The sequence below is a fragment of the Ictidomys tridecemlineatus genome, chromosome 8 (genome assembly GCF_052094955.1).
Source record: "Ictidomys tridecemlineatus isolate mIctTri1 chromosome 8, mIctTri1.hap1, whole genome shotgun sequence".
Classification (NCBI taxonomy): Eukaryota; Metazoa; Chordata; class Mammalia; order Rodentia; family Sciuridae; genus Ictidomys; species Ictidomys tridecemlineatus.
In genome coordinates, this window is record NC_135484.1 from 146080257 (window position 1) to 146098572 (window position 18316).

The 18316-nt window shown below is 48.8% G+C and overlaps 1 long non-coding RNA gene across 1 annotated transcript; it reads right to left on the reverse strand.

Moving 5' to 3' along the window:
- Positions 1-217: 217 nt before the first annotated feature.
- On the reverse strand, positions 218-3747 carry LOC120888951 (uncharacterized). Its single transcript, XR_005732589.2, has 2 exons — positions 3633-3747; positions 218-987 (listed from the first exon to the last, which is right to left on the reverse strand). It is a non-coding gene; the product is annotated as an uncharacterized LOC120888951 (long non-coding RNA).
- Between the last annotated feature and the right edge of the window lie 14569 nt (positions 3748-18316).

Consider the following 18316-nt stretch of genomic DNA (forward strand, 5'->3'; position numbering starts at 1 on the left):
GAAGCATTTCTGGCAGAATCTTTTTTTTATTTTTTATTTGTCGTCTACAAATTTTAGATGTTATGCTCTATAACACCAGATTATGTGAAGTATGTGCTTAATAAATAACTTTGGACTAATCAAAGCATGCTAAAATTAAAGATGATAATTGAATAGAAGTTAACATTGTGTCTAATGCATTGCTTTCCCAAAAATGGACATAGTTAAGGACACCGAGTTTCAGTAACTGCCATTTTAAATTTATTTTTACTTTAAATGCTTTGCTGTTCCAAGAATAAGGAGATTTAAAAAAAAAATCCAGTATGGTAAAAGTCAAACTGTACCCATTTTCTTAACCTGAATGGGCCCAAAGAAAGTCCTGTGGGATTAGAGGTCACCAGGAAGGGACCATCGTGTGCACTGGTTGGACTCCATATGTTTACTAGTTGGAATAAACTCCCCTCTGCTTCTGCTCTTAAACACAGCTTTGTACCAATTACTTAGGTCCAGAGTTTACTTCCGATTCCAGCCTTAACAGACAAGCCCCGAGCCTATCAAGTTTTATGGCGGTCAATACATCTCCCTTCCAGAAGCAACTGGTCACAGCCATTTCCAACACAAAGCTCTTGGGTGACCCTTTCTTCTTTTTATAGTCTGTTTCCAGACATTCAGTGACCCATAAAGTTAACTTATAACCAGGTCACAGCCATGACCAGGGCTGTTGTTCTCATGTCCACCCTGAGGTTCCCTTTTCCTAGGACAGACATGCTTGGCAGCAATGAATCACACTGCCTGTCCCCAGTGGGGGTCACTCCTTTGGGGCCAACCCTAGGTCCTGGATCCTTCTTCACCCAGGCTCTTTCCTTTAAACATTTCCCAAACACTGGGATTTTCTTACTTTGCCCTCCAATGTGCCCAGTGCCTTGAAGGTCCAGCAGGAATCTACTAATGCGATGTGGACTCTGCTTGGTGAGTCGGGAGTCAAGGCGTGCCGTGGGCTCAAACCACCTGTGAAAACACAATAATGATTCAGTTGCTATTTCTCGTTGGATGTCCCGGTGGTGTTATTTACAACCTAATTTGTCCTCCTACCCTTCCCTTCTTCTCTAAATAGGGTGCACTACACCTATTAAAGGCGGGATGGTGGGGCCTGTAGGCAAGGTGGAAGGAAAGCTGTTTAACTGGAGGAAGCTCATTAGGGTCTCGGCTGCAGGAACGGTGCCCATGCCTATGATTATTAAATTACGCAGTCTCCTTATTTTCTAGATGTGGACAGGTCAGTAAGGTTCCTTAACTTGATCAAGGTTGTAGGGCTAGTTAAAGGCATCAGCAGTGAGGTGTTTTCCTTATTACACTGTACTATCTTCCATTGAAATCTAATTTTGTTCTCTGGCAGAGAGATTGGTTTTACAAAGAGGGAGGGAGTCATGAAATGTATTTTGGTTTTAGCAAAGCTGGTGACTCTCTTCTGCAATCTATTAATAAACAAGCAAAGACAATGGGTTCCATCTTAGAACATTCACTGTTAGGAAATTCTGGTTTAGAGGATTTCAGAAATGGAAGGTTCTTTAAGACAATCATCTTGCACTTTGAGTTTCAACTGTGTTTGGTGGAACACCAAGGTGCCACACAGGTACCCGAGAGCCTTTAAAAGAAAAGAAGAGAATGTACAGGGCTCAGGGCCTGCTCCTTCAGGGCCAGTAAAGCAAGTCTGTCTGTATCTGTTTTATATGTTGGGATTTTATGTTAGATTTTAATTTAAAAAGGGAATCCACTACTAAAGAAAAAATTTCAGACTGTAAATCTAGTTCAAGTTCCTCAAGTTACAGACAAGAAAACTGAGACCCTGAATTTTGAACTTGGTGCAGTGGCCAAGGAGGAGTCTTTATTCCATTCCAAGGATGAAAAAGCCAAGACTCAACTCTTAAAGAGTTGTAGTTTTGTCAATGACACAGCCAGGGCTGGAACCAGGTACACTGTCTTTTATTCCCAGCCCATGACGCTGCCTCTCACACCATCTTATTTAGTGATATTAAACATGGGGCTGGTTGTATTGTTCCATATTCCAGAAAGTCCCAGGAAGAATGAAGGACCTAGAAGGAGGAGTCAGAGAGAGCAGATTAAGAGAGAACCACCACCAACCAGTGCAGGGAAGGTGACCTATTCCTGGACTATGGAAACAGGATCCATGCTCACTCCATGAGTCCACCTCATTCTCTGAATTCCTTAGCATAATGCTATATTCCCAGTAACTAAGCAGAGGCCTGGCACTTAGAGCTCAATATGTATCAGCTGATTAGACTAAAAGCACATCCTCATGCTATGGTTAAAATCCTGCCCTAGCTAGAAACTTGGGAGTGTGATACATTTAAAAATCAAATTGTTATATTTGCAGAAATATAACAATTAATCAACATACAGCAGGCCCATAAGTTCTGTTCTCTGAATCAATCAATGATGATTCTTTGACGTGGACCCTTTGCTAGCAGGGTTTACCTAAGGGAAGAAAACATGACCACCTTCTCAAGCAGCCCTAGCAGATCCCATGGGGCCTGTTATTCAGGCTTGGTTCCCAGTGTCAGCTAGTAGTCAGGTCCCTGTTCCTAATGGGGAAATGCACATCCTGCAAATCATTCCCATAAGCCACTGGACAAATGTCCTCAGGGTACCTGAGCTAGAATGAGCTTAAACAGAAACGAACAAAACCTGGAATCAGAGAGGTCATATTAGATCTTAGCTAAGGTAATTAGCATTTGTAGTACATTATCGAAGGATACTGAATAATATCTTTCCCTAGGGAACTTTGAGAACAGGACAGTTAGATTTCTGCAGGTGGACATTGTCTTGTCTTTGTAACACCTTACAACTGTATCACAGCTTATAGCCTTTCAAAGTGCTCGGTGGTTGGGTAATTATTTAGATGCCCTTCTGAGGCCATCTGCTCCCTGGATTTGTTTCAGAGGAAGACCTGAGGTGAACTTGAGCAGGAAAAAGGGAGGGAGACAGAGACCCCATTAACAGGATGAAATGTGTGCCCAGACCAGGAAACCAGAAAAGAAAGAATCTGATGGAAACCATGCTTGCCTGTCGCCTCGATTTTGCTCAGTCCCTGCAACAGCCCTCTGACACTGTGTGTTGTGGTCTTCTCTGGGATCATGGGTGGGCTGGTTTATGTCAACAGGGTGGGATGACCGTAAAAGTCCTCATTTGCACTTTTGGATGTGGCTTTTCCATTTAAAATAATTAAAACCAACTAAGCTGACTTTTTCCTTCTGACCCAATTCCTGGCTTTCTTCTGCTTTGGCCTCTTCGGGCCAATCTGGGGATGCTGCGGAATGAAGGACGATACCCCCGGTGGGTGGGACGAGGTGGCCAGGGCGGACCCCTGCCACTGAATGCTAGGAGCTTCTTCATTCTTTTGGTTTTAATCCCCTTGTGTGGGTCCAAGTGACAGTCTCAGTCCCAAGGCTCTGGCTAAGCAACAAGTGGCTGGGACCGGGGCAATGGACTCCCCATGCGGTCCCTCCCCACCCGCGCCACGCACGGTCCCCTACCGGGTCGCTGCTGCGGAGCGTGGGAGTGGGAAAGCCCTACTTTAAAGCCTGTCCAGCCCCCTCTGCAGCAGCAGGCTCCTAGGGGAACACAGCACCCACCCGGCCTCGGCGCAGCCAAACGCCGCAGCCCGGACGCCTCCACGACACCCCCTCCCCCGGCGGCGAGTGCACGCAGCACCTGACTCGCGCTCCCATTGGCTGCTGCCTGTTGCTAACCCACGTGACCGGCGCCGGCGCGCCCCGCCCCTCCGCGCCGCGCCCCCGCGGGCTCCCGCTCGGCCCGCGCGCTCCTGCGGACGTGCGCTGCCCGGCCAGCTCTGGGCCTCGGGCCCCGCCCCGCCCGCCCGCCTCGCCTCCACTCCACGCGGCGTCCCGAGCGGCCCGCGGCGCTGCTGCCGACACCCACAAGGTGGCAGTGCCGCGCTGTGTGTCCCCGCGTCCCGGTCGGCGCCCGCCGTGCGGGGCGGCCGGTGCCTGCGCAGCCCTGCCCAGCAAAAGTTTTAATGCACGGGAACGCGCCCGGGCCGCGCGCTCTGCAGGGCGGCCCCGGCCTCCGGGCGATTTGCACTTCACGGTTTTCGTTGTCCGGGACTCAGAGAATCGGCTCTGGAGGCCTGTAATTGATGCAAACCGGTGGAGGTTTCCGGGAGTATTTCGTTTTGTTTTTGCTTTAGGGAACGTACGCCAAGAACCGGTTCCTGAGGAGACGTGCAGACACGCAGCTATTCTTTGTCTCTCTTCTGGGCTTTCCGCTGAGCTCAGCCTCCCTTTTCGAGGGCGAAAGACACAAGCCACCACCAGCGCCTCCGAGGGCCCTCTCCGCGCCCTCCTTCGAGGGCCTGATCAGCTTGGGAAGGGGAGGATACTGGAACATCCTGCTCTGCAGCTGTCCCCGGGATGCCCCTAATTCCCGGGACACGGGCGATAAGCTTGTCTGACCTCATTTGACCCCGCTGCAGGCGCCAGGCGTCCGCATTTAGTGCACTGCAGTCTCCTTTTCTCTCTGCTCTCTGGATTTTTCCCCCCTCTTCCTTCCGTCACTTTTCTCCTTGCCGGCTTGAGGCTGGTCTTATGCCCAAGCCCTCCCTCCCTCCCTCCCTCCCAGGCACAAGTCTGCCATTCTTCTTTTTGACTTTTAAGTGCAATGTTCTGAGGACCTTGCTGGGCTCACCTGACCCTGGGAGACGGCTGAGAATGTGAAGGCAAGTCCAGTTTGGGCTGCCAATTGTCCAGGCCCTGTGCAGCACATTCCGGTGCCTGGTAGTCAGCAGACCCTGGGTAATTTCTCACAATGGCCCTTGTCTGCTCCAACCTGGCATTCATCCCCTCCCAACAACCCCCAAACTGGCCTCTGTATTCTCCAGTGCTGAGATTGCTCCTGAGATCCGGGGACAGAACTCTAAGGGCCCAACAACTCCCGCCCCCACCTGGGTAGGCGTTGCCATCTCTCACCTCCAGGACCAGGACTCAGGTGAGGCCAGCAGGGAACATTTCTTTTGAGAGAGCTTTTCCACCTATCTTGACATAAACCGAGAAGGTTCCAGAGAACCACCTGGAGGGCTTTACAGGTGTGTCTCCTGGATTCTGGAGGCACCAGGATTGAGGTGATCTCTAAGCTGAGAGAGCTGTTTGTGTGGCCAGAAAAGGAGGCATTCAGAGTGTTGCCTGCTTCCAAGAGCTGGTGAAGCACAAGTGCCTTAGTCCCCTGAGGGGGCAAAGAGACACAATACCGGTCCCCCACCCTCAGGGGCTGAGGACAAGGGAACATCAGAAATCCATACCTGAGGGCCAGAGTGAGTGGCCAGCCAGCATCAGCTGCCATGTTAAGAACTGCAGTTAGGAGCTCTTCAAAGATGGGGAAGAGTATTTAAAAAGAAAAAAAAAATCACCCCACAAGAGAGCCAGCCCATACTCATTGACATCCCCAAGGGCACCAACCCATAATTACAGCTGACCTTCCTTGAATAGCATTGTTCTTTGGGCCCCAAGAGACCTGCTGTGGTCTGAGTGTTGGTGTCCCGGGGAGGCACGATTAGGGATTGGTGGTCTGTAGACTTGGAAGGGCGCTTCCTGGCCCCCTTCCTCCATGTGAGGGCACAGCTACAGGCATTGACTGTGCAGTAAATACTGAGCCCTTACCAGACACTGAATCTGCCAGTGCCTTCATCTTGATCCCATCTGCAGAATAATGAGCACTGAATTTCTGTTATTTAGAAATTACTGCATCTAAGGTTTGGTGTTATAACAGCACAAATAGGCTAAGACAGGAGGTGAACCACCGGACAGGGATGGGAAAACTGATCCAGGCAGAAGGATGAATGCTGGCTGCCCAGCTCCCCTTCCCAACCTCAGGTGCCCAAACCTGAGCCAGCCTCCAGGTGCTGCTGGGAAGAGAGCACTGATTTGAATGAGAGGGTCAGGTTTCTGGGTTTGATTGGATTACACTTTGTAATAACTGAAAACTGAGACACGTCCTGCATCCCCGAGAAAGACTAGGAAGACTGGTCAATGGATTCTATTCGGTCATGGGGAATAACGATATCGATGATGGCAAACACTGTCATTACACCTGGTGTCTCACAAGTATCAACTCATTTAATTCTCACAACAATCAGATCAATCGTTTCATTATTCTCATTTCATACCTAAGGAAGCTGTCGGCCAGAGAGGTTAAGAAATTTGCCCAAGATCTGAAGCTGGTCAGTGGCAAAACTGGGATTCAAATTCAGGCTTCTGACTCTATTTGTGGAACTAAAATGCTTTCCTGCTGCTGAATCCTCATTCCTATTCTTGATCAAACCTGACCTGACATCAAGCCACAGTTCCAGCAGTCCCGACCCAAGAGCTTGCTTGGCCGTCCCAGCAGAAGGGGCCTCCCCTGAATTGTGATTTCTGGGGTATGTCATGGCTGCAGCATGGCTATCACCCTAGTCAGTGGGGGCCGCCTCAGCAGGATCACCCTCAGGACCCTTGGCATGTCTGTTCCGTACCTGCAGGCTGGCAACGGCCCTCTTGAAGGTGGGCAGGGTGTTTGGAACCTTCCAGAAATGATTTGAAGTCCAGTGAAAAGAGCCAGCAATCAATCCACAAGAAACTTTTTTTTTTTTAATGTAAAATGACATGGGGTTCTCTATAACTGAATGAGATTGATTTTCTTCCATGGTTTAGAAACTAGATCTAGATGTAATTCCAACGAGATTCCTGCCTTCACACACACAAAAGACGTGTCCTTACTGGAAAGCACATAGTCCAGTAAGGGATGCATGCAGGATAAAACTCATTCAGAAGACTATTTTCCTAACCACACTCATCACTTTGTTAGCAATCTTTATTTGTATTCGCTCTGTACAACCAGATAATGGAATTGTGAGAAAAGAGAGGTGTGTCTCTGACTTTTATGTCCCCCTTTTAGGCCAAGTGTGTAGCTTAGCGATTTGGACATAAAAAGTACAAAATAGGAATGCTTTCACGAGGCTAGCGATCTGTTAGGGTCATTTTCCATCCAAGCAGAGTGAAGAGGGGGTTCCAGCCACGGAGATGATGCAAGGTTCGAAGCTCAAGGGAAGTCTGGTGGCAGGACAGCAAGAGAAAGAGTTGGCCATTGAGTGGAGAACCTCTCGGGGACAGGGTGCTCTCTGTGGGATTATGGGGGACAGAGTTGGAAATTGTTTTAGGGAAGATTGGATATTGACCTTCTTTTCCAGTGGTTTCGGGTTTTTGAAAACCACAGTTTTCCCTCTCTCCGCCCCCCCTCCCCAAGCCAGGTAGAACAGATAAGAGTTCTCTGGCTATGCCTGCCATGGGCTTCCTCTTGGAGCTCCTCATACCTACAGGCCTGGCACCTGGAGGAATCTAGGGTTCCTCCACACTGGTGTGAGCCATTGGTGTGGACACTAGGAGCCCCCTGGGTGTGCGTTCCTTTTGCACATCTGTGTAAGTGTAATTCCCAGCGTCAGGGTTCTGTCTCAATAACGGGTTCATACGACTTCAAATTTCTCCTTTTTCCACAAAATGAGACGGCTGTCCCCAAGGCCTACCCTACCCAACAGCCATTTCTCCTCCTTCTTTGCTAACAGAATCTAACTTCAATCAGGGGAGCTGTACTCAATAACGCCATGGTTGGTCTAAGGCCAGAATTGGCCAAACCTACCTACCAACTCTTGTGGAAAATCAAGTTTTATTGGAGCACCGATATGTACATTTGCTTCCTTATTATCCATGTGGCTGCTTTCAGAGTGAATGGTCATAACAGGAGACCGTATGGGCAAGAAAGACTGAATTATTTAGTATTTGATCCTTTACAGAAAAAGGTTGCAGATCTTTGTTCTAAGGCAGCCATAGCAATCTTATTTCCTCACAACAGATCAGAGTTAGACCTACAACCACTTTGGGGAAATGTAGAGAAGTTTTACTAGAAACATCTGAGAGAGAGATTTACCTTCCCGATAAGAGAGAGGAACTTGAGGAGAACATTTTTTTCCCTCCTCTCTTCCATTCTGCATGAGAGGATATGATGTCTGGAGTGTAGGCAGCCATTTTATTACTAGAAGGAATAATAAACCTGATTTATTGATGGCATCATTAACTCACCCATCCTTGGACCACTGCCGAAGTCTGGCTGGGCACAAAATCACCAGCCACTCACAGCCTTGTAGATTCAAACAGCAATTCTTTATTCCCGAACTCACACCGGCACTCTACACATGTTCTGAGGAAATCCACGTTCTGGGCAAAATCCACGTACTCCACCAGGCTCTGAATCCCAAATACTTTCTGAATCCCCAGAGAACTCAACGGGAACTCAAGGAGCAGGCGGGCGCTTGAGGCAGCAGGATACGCCCTATTCCCAGCAGGGTACACCTTAAACCTGGAACCGTCCTAAACCCAAGGAGCGGGATACTCCCTAATCCCAGCAGGATACACCCTAAACCTGGATCGGCCCTGGTCCTTGAGCAAGGTCACCTTACTCAAGCATACATGCAATGTCACTGTAAATGACCTGGGTCCAAAGGCAAGCCCATTTCCACAATGGAGAGTCCTTCCTCTAAGCAATATGGAGTAGGCTGACAAAGAAGTTGTCATGCGTCATTCCTACTTGGCAATGGCTCTCAGCATCTCCCCCCTTCTGATTAATTAAATAACAAGCAATGTGGCTAGGGACCGTGCCTGGTAGGTTGTCCAATTCAACATATGGTTCTTACCCGTCATGGGAAAAACTGACCTCTAGGCGTCAGCCTCCTGTCTTAGGTTGATACCACTGCAATCGGATCAAACCCGTCACTGACTACCGGTCCAGCATATAGCCATACCTGTGGATAGACCTATGCATCAGTGGGGGGGGGGGGGTGAGGTTCTTTGCCTCACCTCTGTTGGCCCCCAAATTTTAGACCATCACTAGCAGAAGGGAGGAGGATACAGAAATGCCACGACACCAAGCCAATTGACAGCTCCTTTGGAAAAATTGTATCACTAGTGACACCATCAGCAAAGATATGCCAGCACTACCACAATTCGCTGCACCAAACGATAGTTCACAATGCATACAAGTGATATATAGTCCAGGAAAGTTCTGCAAGCAGTTCAAAGCGGAGGAGTCTATCAATATGTCCATTTCCTCCCAAAGTATATCAAGTCCTTGATTGAGCATTACTTGTTGAGTTATATTCATTGATGCATCAGTTTATACAGTTTACTGTGATAGCTATCATAGAAGCTGTAGTTTGGTTCTATCTTTGTCTTCACCGGCACTGGGATGGAGATAGGAATTCTGGCAATGATGCTAAAGAGACATTATCCTGAATAGAATTATTAAATATAATGAAAAGAAAAGGTGAAAGTAAACAAACAGATCTGTTAACCTCCTTTAAAAACAATCCTTAACAGCTGTTTACCTAATTTAAATTAGTAAACAAACAGATCTGTTAACGCAGCTTGAAACAAAAACAAAATAAATCAAAACAAGAACACATTGTTTTTTGAAATGGTCTCCCATTCTCTCGCCTTCCCTCAGGGGCGAGCAATTTCACTTACCTCCAAGTTTCAGACATTCCCCGTACGGGCCACCTCCTTTCAGGCTTCTTGTTGAGTAAACAATAAACATCTCTAAACTAAGTACTTCATGTTTATTCTTTCAATGTCATGAAACTCTGTGGGGACACTCTTATTATCATCTTCATTTTATAGGTGAGGAAGGTGAACAATTTCCCCAAAGTTATACGTTTCACGGCTGAACTCAAATTTGCACCTGGGTCTGCTGACTTCGTAAGCCAAGATCCTGGTATCTATTTGACACTGCCATTTAGATGCATGGACTTGAACTCAAATCCCAGCCTTGTCACAGAGAAGGCAAATTACTGAATCTCACTGAGCCGCAGCTTCTCACAATGCTGCAGAGCAAGTGCCTGCATTCAGGAAAGGTGGGGGGATCTGCAGATGCACCCCAACAATGGCTTCTTGCTGTGTTTGCCTGTGTGTTTATTTCTTTAGGGATAAGTGGGTGGCAGTAAGTGATGTAACCAGGAGTAGAAAAGAAAGTTTCAAGGGTGGGATCCAGCCGGAAGAGCAGGTGGCACAGGGTTGGGCTCTTCACCTCTTGCTACTGTACAGTATGTTTGAGCAAGAACTTGGCCGACCTTAGGGTCGGCTGTGGCCTGAGGGCACCTTCTAGCTCATTGTCTTATTGGATGGTGGATTGAAAATTGCAAGTTATGAAACAAACAGAACCATTGCTTGAGTTGTTGGTTTAATGGGCTCCTGGGTAAACTGGGCGCTGTGCAGAAGCAAGCTTTCTCCTGTGGATCGTGGATACCTGCGGACATTTAGCGTGCTGTGAGGCCCTTGACTCGGGATGAATGGGCCCCTGAAAGGTCTGGGAGGGGTCAGAGGTCATCTTTGTGGTCAGTTTTCTTTCAGTGGTTTCTTCTCTGAATAGGACTGGACAGTTTTTAGTGGAAAAAAAAAGGTCAAGACCAGTCTTTTCAAGGAGCTTATGGAAAGTAGATGAAATTTGGAGTTCAAAACCTGGATTGATCATTAGGATTATTTTTAAAAGAGAAAGAAAAAATGACCCTAATGGCCTATTGTCTAACAGGTGGATGTTTGGCACCTTTTCGATGTTCCCCTGGATGCTTCGGCCCCTGCTGTAGATGCAGGAGAGAGAGCAGCCATCTGAAAACTGCTGGAGTGGCTTTGTCCTTGCTCCGACCTTGCCCTTCAAGAGACCTGTAAACATCCAGCTGTGTCTCGGAGCTCGGATGCAGCAGATTCTTAATGAGCATGTTCCTTAGACCCCAGCATGGGCCTGCGGAAGCTTCTGGAAGTCCTCTTGTGATTGGCTCCAGGTGCGTAGGGCACGGAGAGAAAGAAGCTTTTCCTTCTCCTTCAGACATCTGAACTTCAGGACGACCTTGGCCAGCATCATTGTCGGGAACCTCATCGAACATACCATTAAAATAGGCTCGTGGACTTTAAAAAAGTGACAGCTGCCCTTCAGGGTGATAGACAGGTGTCCACCTTGCAGCTTGCTTTGTTTTCTGAGTACGTTTGTCCTTAGCACAAATGCCATCGAAGGGTGACAAGCACCATGCGCTGGAATAAGGAAACGGAGACCTGATTAGTGTAAGCGTTTGTTGGAAAAGCACACTAATCTCTACAGATCCTGTGGGGAAATCCTTTCAATCCCATACCTGATAAATAAATCTGGCAAGTGAATAAACACTCTCAAGTCTCTTACTGACCTGTAATTCCACCTGTTCTGTTAGGGCTGCTGGCTCCTGGGCCCGGGAAACACCGTGCACCTTTCACACTGACCCAGAACAAAGCCGGCCAAGGAGAAGAAATGCCAGGCACGACCCCACCTGCCAGGGAGCACAGGACACCAGCCTTTCATAGGAACCAAGGGGGTGTTCAGGGCTAAAGAGGACGCCCTGGATTAGGGTTGTTATCATTTGGTGCTGTGGTTGACCATGAACAGTCCGTGAGACATTGTGTAATACTGCACTGATCAGAAGCAGCACGCTAATTCTCCTTCTGGCTTTCTACCCAGAACAAGAGTAAGGATCCTTAAGCGCCTACAGAAATCCTTTTTAAAACTCAGGCTCCGATCTCAGTGCAAACACGTTTCTCCTTTAACGCCTGCGATGTCTCTCCATCTTCCTCCAAGAGTCTTGGATTGCACTCTGTCACCAGAGTCCGAGTGACTATGTTGTCATTTCCTGAGGACAGAGATTGTGTTTTCATCATTGTGAATATGAGGACTGGCACATCCATTATTAATGAACTATTTATTAGTAATTAATTAATGCTGGGTGCACAAACTTTAGTTCTGCATGAGTCTGTGTGTATATGGGTGTGAGGCATTGCCGCAAGAATAACAGGCTGTCTTAGATTAGGAATGTGTTTAAACGTGAATCACGTAAATTCTAAGTCTTTGGTAGGACCTTCAAAGATGGCAGAAGGTCTGTTGGGCACATGGGGTAACCGGGCAGATTCCAAAGGTTTGTCTTCCAGGTCTGAAAAATGGCTCTGCAAAGTTGGTTCCCATGATGTCTCCCTGGCTCTCTGGATGCAGCATGTTGAAAATATCTTTACAAACCTTGAAGGATTCAGGCTCACTGCCCAAGGTATAGAATCTGGAATACTATGCATGCTAAAACAAGTTTCAAGACAGCATTGGTAAAAGAATCAGTCTGACCAAAATCATAACAACAAAAGAATTCTGTGGGTTGTCTACTGCTGCCTAATGGACTAACCCCAAACTCGGGGTTTAGTACAGCAGACCTTTATTACCTCACAGTGTGTGATGGTCGGGATTCTCAGAGATGTTTCGCTGAGTGGTCTGGGCTCCAGTCTTTCATGATGCTATAGTCAGAGGCTGGCTGGGGCGGCTTCATCCAATGGCTTGACCAGGCCCGTGGAACTGCTTTCAAAATGGCGCACTGCCGTGGCTGTTGGTGGGAGGCCTGGGTTCCTCCTGACTTGGGCCTCTCCCTAGGCTTCAGGATGCAGCAGTTCTTTCCTCAGAGTGAGTGTGGTGTTGATTTTGAGTGTCAGCTTGTCTGGGTTGCAGGACGCCTAGGGGACTGGGGAAGCACTGGTTCTGGGCATGTCCGTGAGGTGGTTCCAGAGAAGATCCGCAGGTGGGAGAGAACGGAGCGGGGAGACCTGCCCTTAAAGTGGGCGGGTACCACGCAGTCGGCCGGGGGCCTGGATGGACACCCCTCTCTCTGGATCTTCTTCAGGAGCAGGGTGCACTTATGCTGCTTTGGGCGAACGTCAAACTCCAGGGCTTTCTGCCTTTGGACTCTGGGACTGACATCAGCAGCCCTTCCGGGGGCTCTGGGACCACTGGGTCGGACTGGGGCTGCGTGTTGGCTCTTCTGGTTCTGAGGCTTCTGGCTTCCTGAACCGACCCGCACTGCTGTCTTCTCTGGTTCCCCAGTTCACGGGTGTCCTGCTGGGGGGGCTTTCCAGCTTCTGTGACCAGGTGAGCCAGTCCTCTAACACACACACACACACACACACACACACACACACACACACACAGGGTTCTGTTTCTCTGGAGAACCCTGAATGCTCAAATTAGCAAGAAGACCACGACACCCTTATCTGCTCCCCAAAGTTGTACGCCCTCAGTCCTGCTTTATTCTGTCCATTAGTAGTGACCCCCAAGTCCAGCCAAAACCCAGGAGAAGGAGGATTAGGCTTCACCTCCTGGAGGTTAGAAGGCTCAAGGCTTATCTTTAAAATCCATGGCAGAGCTGTGGCTTCCTCTCCAGTGAACAGGTATTTATTGAGCGCTCTCCGGCCTTTCCAGATGTGCTTGTAAATTATGTAAATCCTGTTTGCTTCTCACTTTGGAGGGAGCCTGCATGGCCTCACCCAATGTGTGAAACGGGTTTTCTGAAAACCAGGACCTGTGGTTCCGAGTGTTTGACCTCCTATCTTCCACTTTGAAGCCATTTATGTTTTCTCTGGCTGCGTGTGAAGAGGGCTCTCATTGAAAGCCACTCTCAACCTCTCTAAAGAATCAGAACAATAGCACTCACTATTAGCCGAGCTAAGTGCTCCGTGAATACCAATTCATTAAATTCTCACAACCACCTACCAGTTGCTCTTATTGTCCTCCTCTTTTACAGAGGGCTAAAATAATTTGCCCGAGGTCTTCTAGCCAGTAAACGGTAGCACCGAGGTTTGAACCTGGGAAGTCTGGCCCCAGAGTCGGGGCTCTCACTTCTTCCGCTGTGTTATAGTGGCTCTCCCTCTTGGTGGACTGACCCTCTCCTCCCAAGACCCCTGAAGGGAAGTGTGCATGTGTTCTGTAGCTTCTGCTTGAAGTCAGATCAGCTCAGTACTCCGCCAGGTAGGAAGAGATGGAGGTGTGATGTTTATCACCACCCACCACGGGACCTTGTGGCATCGCTCCCCATGCCACCATACTCCTCCCCGTGTCTGGAAACCATTCCCTTCCTGCCCCTTTGGGCCTGGGAACAATACCTGTTACAGGTTTGGATCTGAAATGTCCCCACCAAGGTCCATGTGCTAAAGGTTTGGTTGCCAGTCTGCAGTGTTATTAGAAGATGGTGGAACTTTTAGGAGGTGGGATCTAGTGGGGGGAAGTTAGGTCACTGGGGTACAAGTCCAAAGGAGATACTGGGACCCCAGCCTCCCTCTCTCTCTGCTTCTTGACTGCCATAAAGGGAAAAGCTTCACTCCACTGTGTTCCTTCCATGATGTCTTTTCTTATCATAGGCCCCCCTGAAATGGGGCCAACTGATTATGGACTGAAACCCGTGAAATCATGAACCAAAATAAACCTTTACCCCTTATAATTTGATTTTCTCAGGCGTTTTGTCCCAGCAATAGAAAACTGACTAATGTAGTAACAGCTCCATGCATGGTAGGCAGGATAAGGGGCCCCAAGATGTCTTCTCTAATCCTTGGAACCTGTGAACATGATTTTCTTGCATAGTAAAAGGGGCTTTGAAGATGTGATGAAGACCTTGAGATAGGCAGATTATCCTGAATAGTCCAGCTATAAGGAAGAAAAAGTATCTTGTCCCAGGCATCTTAGGTTCCTTGGGACCCCTGTAACAAAAGTCAGATGAACTGGAGAAAAGGGTACAAATTTATTTAATCTAAGTTTGATGTGACACAAAAGCCTTCACGAGGAAGTAAAGACCCAAAGAAACGATTAAGTCTGAATGCTTTTGTAGTAGATTTGATGAAGAATAGAAACCATGGGAAAATACGATGGGGGCCAAACCCCAGAAGGAGCATGAGTTAAGGCGGTGAACGGCGGAGCCTCGGACCTGCTTGCTCTGGGTCTCCTTGGAGTCTTGGGTCTTGGAGATAAGGACGTTCTGCTCTTCAGGTTCAGGGAGGGCACTTCTCACATGGAGTCTGCTGACCCGCTTCAGGGGAGGAAGGCAGGGGAAAGCCAGCAAGGCCTTCTGCTGTAGTGTCCCCCAAGGTCCATGGTTACAGGCTGGGATTCCAGTCTCTGGTGCTGTTGGGAGTGGAGGAACCTTAGGAGGTGGAGCCTAAGGGGAGGAAGTTAGGTAACTGCATTGTAACCTTCAATGGGATTATGGGACTCTGGCTCCTCCTCGCTCTCTCTTGTCCACCACATGCTCTTGCCATGGTATGCTGCCAAGCCAAAGGCCCCAAATCAATGGGGCTAACCAACCATGGACTGGACCTTTCAAACTGTGAGCCAGAATGAACCTTCTCTCTCTGTTAGTTGATTATCTCAGGTATTTGTTATAGTAATGGAAAGCTAGTGTTAGCTTCCTGCACATGCTAGTGCTCAAATTCCTTCAGGTTAAAATATTCAATATGCCAGGTTGCCATATTTTGGAGTAGTGTGTCCTGAACCCCCTCATGGGTGGGCTTGATGTCAACACAAGGATCTTATAAGTGGGAGAGGGATCGGGAAGTTCAGAGTTGGAGGGAGGTCTGAAGATGCTCTCCTGCTGGCTTTGGAGATTCAGAGGGAGTCAGAGCCAGGGATTGTGAGTGGCTTCTAGAGCCAGAGGGGCATGCACACGGCCCCTCAGAGACCCCAGAGGGACACAGTCCTGCTGATACCCGGATTGCAGCCCAGTAAGACCATTATGGATGCCTGACCTTCAGCACTGAGAGACAATAACTTGTGTTGTTTTAAGCCCCAAACAAACAAACAAAAACCCAGCAAAACTGATTTTAATCTACCCTGCTGTTTGCACAAGATACGATAACAGATAAGCAATCTAACTACATCTCATCGGAGGTTATATTTTATAAATCATACAACTTTACCACAGGCATAAATGCCAGTCTATGGCATACGCATCTCTTCCTTCAGAAACTTAGCCACTCCTTGGAAGAAAAGGTGTTGATTCAGAGAAAGGCAGAAGCAGGGGCCATTTACTGAAGGGCCAAAGTATGTAGTAGCAATAATGACACTGGCAAGTTATGGTACCAGGCACGGATCTCTGCTCTTATCTTCTGCCATGTCTCAAAGTCCAGAGGGAAGTGAAAAAAATCATCTCACTGATAGGAAGTCCTGGACACAGCAAATTGCACAAGGTGCGAAACGTTCTCTGCTTTTCCCACTGTGTCACCCTCTGACCTGTAGAGCAGCTGCAGGTGTCTCCCTGTCTCACTCACCTGGTGCAATCCCGTCTGGAGGGCTCTGCGAGTGGGCAGCGGGGAGTCTTCCGCTCTCTGGCCCTGCACAATGTCCCTTTTTGTGATTTGGGTTTGCCAGTCTCCAGAAATGAGCATCCTCAAAATAATGAGACTTTCCCTTTCTAACTACAGCTGCCTGGCTGTCTGCAGGGGGTTGGTTCCAGAACATACCCTCGGACACCAAAACCCACGGGGGCTCAAGCCCCTCCTGTAAAGTGGCCTCATACTCACGTGTAACCTACAAATGCCCTCCACTGTAATCTCCAGATGACTCATACTACCTGACACGATGTAAATGTGGTCTAAGTAGTGGTCACACTGTATTGTTTAGGGATTCATGACAAGGAAAAAGTCTGTACATGTTCAGTACAGCCACACACTTTTTTCCTGTATATTTTAGATTCAGGGTGGACGGAGTCTGTGGGTGTGAAATCTGTAAATGTGGAGGGAGGTCAGTGTGTCCTCTCCCACAGGCTGTGTTTGTTAGCTTTTGGTCACTGTGACAAAGAACCGGAGACAAGCCACTTATAAGGGGAAAAGGTTTATTTCTGGCTCAGGGCTTCTGAGGTTTTAGTCCACGGTTGCTTGACCCTGTTGCTTTTGCGCCTAAGATAGCCCTGGTGGCCGGAGGCTTGGCAGAGGAAGCTGCGGGTCATGTCCCCAGCGACCTGACTTCTACCTGGTAACGGTTCCACTGTGTCCCAATAGCACGATCAGCCGGGAACCAAGCTTTAGCACATGGGCCTTTAAGGGAGCTCCAAGATCCATCTCAGCACTCACTGTTACCCACTGCAGGGGACGAGCCAAGCCTGCTGGACCAAGCCTACCCCCGGGCCAGCTGGGGCCAGGAGAGGGGCTCGGGGGTGAGTCTGTGGGGCAGAGCGCGGAGCGTCCCAGCTGGGGTGTGCAGCCGAGGCCGAGGCAGGAGGCCAGGGGCAGGGAAGGGGCAGACGGGGTGGGATTGCTCGGGTAATCTGCTGGGGGTGAGGACGAGAGCCCAGCTTGCTTGGTGGGCCCAGGTTGGGGGACCTACTTGGAGGAGTGACTGGATCACTCCATTTTCTGTTTTCGGCCTGGTTTAGACATGACGCGTGGCTAAAGGAGTGGGAGGTGGCTGCTGGAGGGGGCCCTGGAGCACACCTGGGAAATTCCCAGCCCACCCAGAGCCTCTTCCTCTGACGCTCAGAGCGTCTGTCCTGGAAACCGTCCTACCCAAGCCCGGAGAGTTAGTGCCAGGTCTTGGGAATAATTAATGTTCCTACCAGTCAGAATCCCGTCCCCGCGTATGCAGGTCCGTCCCAGGTGGGCAGCTTGACTGTTTGTCACATTTTCCGGGAGGCTGCCTGGAGCCCCACACCTGCTGTGATTTTTGCAGGTGATCACACAAGATGTCTGGCCACGTTAGCGTTGATCCCGCGCCTGGCTGTCACAGGCTGTCCCCCAAAGAAACGTTTGTCTTCTGCGTGCGTGCGTGCCAGCACACGCGCATGTGTGTGTGTGTGTTTGGTGTGGGTTTAAAATTTAGAGTTGACTTCTTGACTCCCTGCTGTGTGGCTATTGAATGAATTATTTCTGCTCTGTTCTTTGGCTCTGTAGAGGCGAAGCTGGGAGTCCCTTCTCAAAGCCAGTATTTCACGAGGCTTTTTCCGAAGGGCTGGTTTGCATCCTTCCCTTCCCCAATAGATCATGACATTTCCTTGGTCCCCCACAGACCCGATACAGAGAAGATTGTCTGTCTTGGTGGCAATCTCTCTTCTAGAAATTCTTTTTCTTTTTTTTTTCTTTTTTTACAAGTGGGAAGGGGGATGTTCCCACACACTGTAAATATCCTGGGTCTATAAAAAATGTTTTAAAATTTAGAGTGGAATTTAGTGGAAGAGCGTTCCATCTTGTACCCCAGTCAGTGAGACGTAGGGAATGACCCACAGGACTTCATTATGAGGCTGACACGCTTACGGGTTGTCCTGAGCCAAAGTGACAGGGTTGCACTAGCGTAGCTGAGGAAGGAGAGGAAGGAGGAGAGGATTCTGGAAGGTATCGCAGTGGGTCCCGCTCTAAGGTGGGGAGTGGGCTGGGGAGGTGGGGGGTGTGGAGGGTGTCCTCTCAGGAGAGTT